Raw genomic sequence first — 6,470 nt, forward strand, 5'->3', positions numbered from 1 at the left:
TTTGAGGCGTTGCGCTACGCTGTTTAAATAGCAAATGCATTAGCGCTCATATGTGCGCCCATAGGCGTTCTGCTCTAAAAAGGAAGGTGTTCTGAGGCGGACCGCTGGCGCGTTGCTATTTTGAGAAACTATAATAGATTTTTCATTAGACCAAAACTAACCAGATCTAAACTCCAGCGCAGAGTTGCGCCTCGCTTACGCACTGCTTAATACACACAAGAGCAATAGGCAAACATCTTTACATATGAAAAAATTTAATATTAAGGATATATATAGGATATAATAAGAATAGATATAGAATATAAATATAAAGGATTAAAATATTACAAAACATATTATTTTATAGCCTACATAAATATAAAAAATCACTGTTTTTATGTCTTCATCTCGGGAGGCTTTTTCTGTTCATTCATAACAATTAACTTTTGTATAATTTTATTATTATTAGCAGTATTATTTATTATATCCATATTTATATTTGTTTTATTAAAAACAAGCTTAGATTTGCCCACCTGTCAGGTTTTAGACCATATGGGGCACAGCATGTGTTTTAGGATATAACTCAGGTTTTTGAACACACTTCGTTATTATTGTTCATTTATTCGTTTGCTGGAAATTAGAACTGATTTTAGAAATAGTTTTGAAACGAATATTTGCGCTTAACAAACAAAATTAATTATTTATAGACTAATTGATGTCTGTGCGTAAAGGTTTCCCTATCCAAGAGCGAAAGTGAAAGTGATCCATTATCTCTCATTCTCACGCAGTAGATGCTCTGTTTAACAGATTTCTGTAAAAAAAAACTGTTAACTGTTTCCTTGTGAAATGCTCATTTTTTCCACTTAGACTTACTTTGTGTCCTGTAAATAGCGAATGCGCTCTTGGCTCGACGCAGCTGGCTCTTAAAGGGAATGGGAGATGAGACTCTAATTGGTTTATTCTCAAAACACACCTATAACTCATTAAGAAATTAAACTCAACCCTTTTAGACCATGCGCCATGGGGCAAAGCAGGTTTTCCCGTACTTAAATTAGCAAAAACGCGTTCTGAAACCTTGAAAGCGTTTGCGCCCTGCGTTTTGCGCTCTGCGCATGGACCGTCAAAATAAAGCCCATTGTATCCCCCCACCCACCCCCCACCAAAAAATAAATAAAAATTGGGACAGACACATTTGAACACTTACACAGGCTACAGTATGCAATGATTTGAATTTGAATTCAAATGTAATGACGTGGCATGCAGAGGTTTAGCTTTCTTTTGACCCCAAACATGAAATATTCAGCCCGTCTTCTTTTCCTTTTTACTGCCACAAAGAAATGTTGCACGCTGTATTCCCTTGTTACAAAAATACAGACTGTTGCTTGGATACAGGGGTCAACTTACCTTCAGGTTCATTATATCTCACTGCTTACAGTCACATAACAAGCACAGTCTCCATTCACAATACCAAAGACTTTTGACGAGTGGGTTATTATTTCACAGCTTGGAAAATCGAGCACATGCATACATCAAAAGTACCAAGACTGTAAGCTATATCTATAAAACGTTGTCATAAAACAAGTGATTATATTGTACTGTTTTGTGGAAAGTACATCGGCAACTACAGTAAATAAAGAGTGGATGACTTGTTAAACCAAAGACAAGATATAAGACTATATGAGATTTCTGAATAATCATAGCCTAGTCATAGCCTAATTATAGTTTGGAAAAGTGTACTTCTTACCACATGTTTGAGGTCTATCTCCTATTTTAAAGAGCCCCTATTATGGGTTTTTGATAATGACCTTCCATGTAGTGTGTAACAGCTCTGAATAAAGTGAAATACCTTGCTTATGCTTAAATATGAAGGTGGACAGTGTTTAAAACTATTGATTCATCTGTAAAAGAGTTTACTCAGAGTGCATCAAATGAATCGTCTTGATAACGAGTCTTTGGCCGTTTCGGCGTGATATAGATATGAAACCTAAGCCTCGCCCAATGGTTGCGTACGCAAACCCGGAAAAATTGAAGCCTGAAACATTGATTTTAACATATAAAGCTGTTCATGGTTCTACTACCGATTACATTTGTGATTTGATCATACCTGTCAACATTTGGATGTGAAAATAAGGGATATGCCCACCATAATAAGGGCCCCCTCCCCCCCAATGAACATTACTAAATAAATTTCATTGTAAATAAACAGTTAAATGGTCAGTAATATGTATTTTTTATTATTATTATTTACAAATTAAAAAATTTATAGTATAGCAGCAAATACATTATCAAACAGTTCAACACAATCTCACGGCAATTTGTAACTTTTTCATTTAGTGGCTAATTCGTACAAATTCGTACGATCTAATTCGTACATTTTAGTACGATTTGCGTATCCCCCAATGACGGTTGGGTTTAGGGGTGGGGTTAGGTGCCACGCCTCCTTTTTAAAATCGTACATTTTCTTACGACTGAACTCGACTGTACGAATTTGTACGAATTAGCCACTAAACGGCCAAAACGTAAAATACTTACGTTTTCTCGTGAGATCAGGCTGAACAGTTCAGCTTCTTAAAATTACTACCTGTTATAATGAAATAGAATCAAGCTATCAAATCTCATTAGCCATTTCTTCATATAACTTACACATTACGTAACACATTACGTATTACGTATAACTTACGTATAACTTACACATTCTGATTAAAGAGCAACAAATGAATCTCTTATTTATTTAGATTTTTTTTGTTTGATTGCATTAAATAACAGGTGTCACTTTAAAAATGCGCACATCTAATATTATAATGAAAGCATTCGACTGCTTTCCTAACTTTTATGCTCATTTAAGATGAAATTAGTTATGTTAAAAAAAAAAAAAAACACCAAGATCGACAACTTTAGATCTTATTATTAGTAATTATGTGTGTATGTCTGTTTAAACACGCACCCAAAACCCAGACTTTGACTCCGCTTCAAATCATGAGTACAGAATCCGTTTGGGAAACAGCGTCTGTTTATCAGTATGGAGCGCGTCAGCTGACAGTCATGCACCATTATATGACTGTTTAAAGGATTGCATAGAAGTGTTACCGGCACCTGTAATAAAAATGAAAGGCAGTCGCACCGTTTTTATATTTATTTCAAAGTGTTTTCGTGCCTAAACAAAGTGAAAGCACAGAACAGACTCACATTTAAGAACAAGTGGTGGCCCCTTGTGGTTCGGCAGTATGGGTTGTGTATAGGGAGGATTGAGTCTTTAATGTTACTTGCCACCCTTAAAAAAAAGACTGAAAATACAGGAGAAATACGGGAAATACCTTTACGTGATGATAGCATGATAGAACTGTAAAATACCAGAGAATTCTGGGAAAAACAGGAGGGTTGACAAGTATAGATTTGATATCCATTTTCTCTGCCTCAATCACTCTCTTCTTCGGGTCTTACACTGTTTCAGCCTCATTGTAAACTCCAGAACCACCATGGGAGGTAGGGCATTCTCTTGCCATGCACCCAAACTATGGAATCGTTTTAGTATGGAGTGAGTGATGTCATTGTGACAGGTCGGGTTAGGGGTGGGGTTAGGTGAGCGCATTAAAAAGCAATGGATGCATCTCAGATTGCTCTGCACCAGACCCCTCTCACTATACTAAACTAAACTAAACAAGTTGACTCTCGATAGGTGATTTTGTATTAGATTTTCATGAACAATTCCAGAATGGAAATCCGAGACCAAACGCCGTTCTTTCAACACCAGCTTTCTGATTTAAATGAATGCATGCTTAAAATCTCAGAAGAAAAAAAAATGTCTATAATTAGCATAAAGGCTTCAAGGATCACTGCGCCACACCACATTGTCAACACATCTGGTCCACAGCTTGGCCGAGAACATGGTTTATGTTGAAAATGCAGTCTGTGTGTATATCTTAGTTGGACGTGTTCATGGAGTAATGACAGATTCTTGCCGGGTGCAGCTTTACTGTGATATAGTGCTTTAAAAGAGATCATTGAATAGAGTCTCTGGATCCGATTATAAATGCCCGTTGTTGATTTGGAGATGCTTGAAAAGCCTAGAAATGTCTCTGCTTCATATATTCACCACAATGTCTCACTTGGTTGTTAAATAGAACCCATTGTAATTGATAAGTCATTCGAAGCTAAAACCCTTCTCCCATTCCCCATTCGGGAGCATATGGAAATAGCTGGGTCTAAACCTTCTGGAAACAGTATTGGAGAATCAAGCAATGGGTCTGCCAAAATTGAATTTCTTCAAATATGGTCAAAAAACCTTAGAGAACAGACTGAAATCTGAGGAAAGGTTTTCGCTTTGCACTTCATTCTTGGCCTAGAATCACATTGCATAAGTCATAAATGATCATTAGATGGAGAGTTTCTCAAGCTCGAGGAGAAACCCAGACAGCCTCTGTGATCCCTTTGGTATCCTCAGCAGAGTTCAGACCTATTTTAAGGACTAGAATGATTCTTATTCGATGTCTGAGTCAGAAATCTGGCAATATTGAATACGCGTTTGGAAACAATGTTCCTCCAAGGGCTTCAAATTCCTGGGATGTGACACTGAGAGGAAGAAGGATGTCTTTCTCAGGCCTCAGTAAATTTAACTGTAGTGACAGGCATTTGGCTGAAGGTTTGTATGAAAGTTGAATGAAACTCTGAATGCAATATATTCCAAAACAATACTTTAAACCAATTGGGTTGGCATAATCGGGACATTTTAACATTGCATGTAGTTCATGTTATATAGTATGGCATTACCTCATGGTTTGGACTATGAAATAAAAGACACTTAGCATTCCTTATGACTGCTGACTGCTAAATATAACAGAAACCAGATATATAAGATAAAAATATAATACTACAGAAAATATATACTACACACATCACCTTTAAAGGCAGAAAAAACAAAGAATGTTTTACCGTACACTGTAAAAAATATGTAAAATTTACAGTAATGTACTGGAAATTTTGGTTGCCGGTAAGACTAAATTTACAAGCGCACTGAAAAGTTTTAATACCAATTTTCTGTAAAATTTACAGTAACTTACTGCCAATTTTGGTTTCCAGTTAGACTAAATTTACAAGCACACTGAAAATTTATAATACCAATTTACTGTAAAATTTACAGTAACTTACTGGCAATTTTGGTTTCCAGTTAGACTAAATTTACAAGCACACTGAAAATTTATAATACCAATTTACTGTAAAATTTACAGTAACTTACTGGCAATTTTGGTTTCCAGTTAGACTAAATTTACAAGCACAGTGGAAATAATAATTTTAATTTACTGTAAAATTTACAGTAACTTACTGGTGATTTTGGTTGCCAGAGTAAATTAGTTACAATGGTCCCTCTTTATATTAAGTGTCCTTAACTACTATGTTCTACCATCAAAAAAATAAATACAATGTACTTACTGTGTTTATAATGTATTTGAGAACACTTGTAGTGTTTTTGAGTTGGGATTGGGGTTGGGTTATGGACAGGTTTGGTGGCATGTGTAGGTTTAAGGGTGGGTTAAGGTGTAAGGGAGTGTCAACAGTGTATTTACAAATGCAATTACAAAAGTTAGTTACAGATGTAATTACATTCATGTATTTAATCAAGCATGTGCACAGTAAATAGATGTATTTACACAATAAGTACATTGTAACAAACTATTAATTCCTGTGTAAGTACGTATTCATTAAGGCCACAATATAAAGTGGGACCGTTACAAATTGTGGTAAAATGTACTGTAACTTACAGTCATTTTTGGTTGCCAGTAAGATCTTAAATTTACAAGCACACTGTAATTTAATCAATACAATTTACTGTAATATTTATAGTAACTCACTGGAGATTTTGTTTTCCAGTAAGTCTGTAAATTTACAAGCACAGTGTAAATTAATAATTGCAATTTACAGTAAAATGTTAAGTAACTTCCTGGTCATTTGGATTTCAGTAAGACTGTAAATTTGGATGCACAGTGTAAATTACAGTTACAATTTAAAATACATTTACAGTAACTTACTGGCAATTTTGGTTGCCAGTAAGATTTTAAATTTACAAGCACACTGTAATTTAATTATTACAATTTACTGTCAAATTTAGTGTAACTTGCAGGCAATTTCGGTTGCCAGCTTGGGTAAATGTGCAGGCACAGTGTAAATTAATCAATACAATTTACTGTAAAATTTACAGTAACTTACTGGAAATTTAGGTTTCCAGTAAGACTGTACATTTGGAAGCACGGTGTAAATTACAGTTACAATTTATGATAAAATTTACAATAACTTACTGGCAACCAAAATTGCCAGTAAGACTGTACATTTACAAGTGCACCATAAATTAATAATTATAATTACTGCAAAAGTTACAGTAACTTGCAGGCAATTTTGGTTGCCAGTAAGACTTTTACAAGCGCACAATAAATTAATTGTTACTATTGTAATGTGAAAATACAGCACAATTATAATTATTTACTTACAGTGCGCTTGAC

This window comes from Danio rerio, chromosome 11, assembly GCF_049306965.1.
Source record: "Danio rerio strain Tuebingen ecotype United States chromosome 11, GRCz12tu, whole genome shotgun sequence".
NCBI classification, from domain to species: Eukaryota; Metazoa; Chordata; class Actinopteri; order Cypriniformes; family Danionidae; genus Danio; species Danio rerio.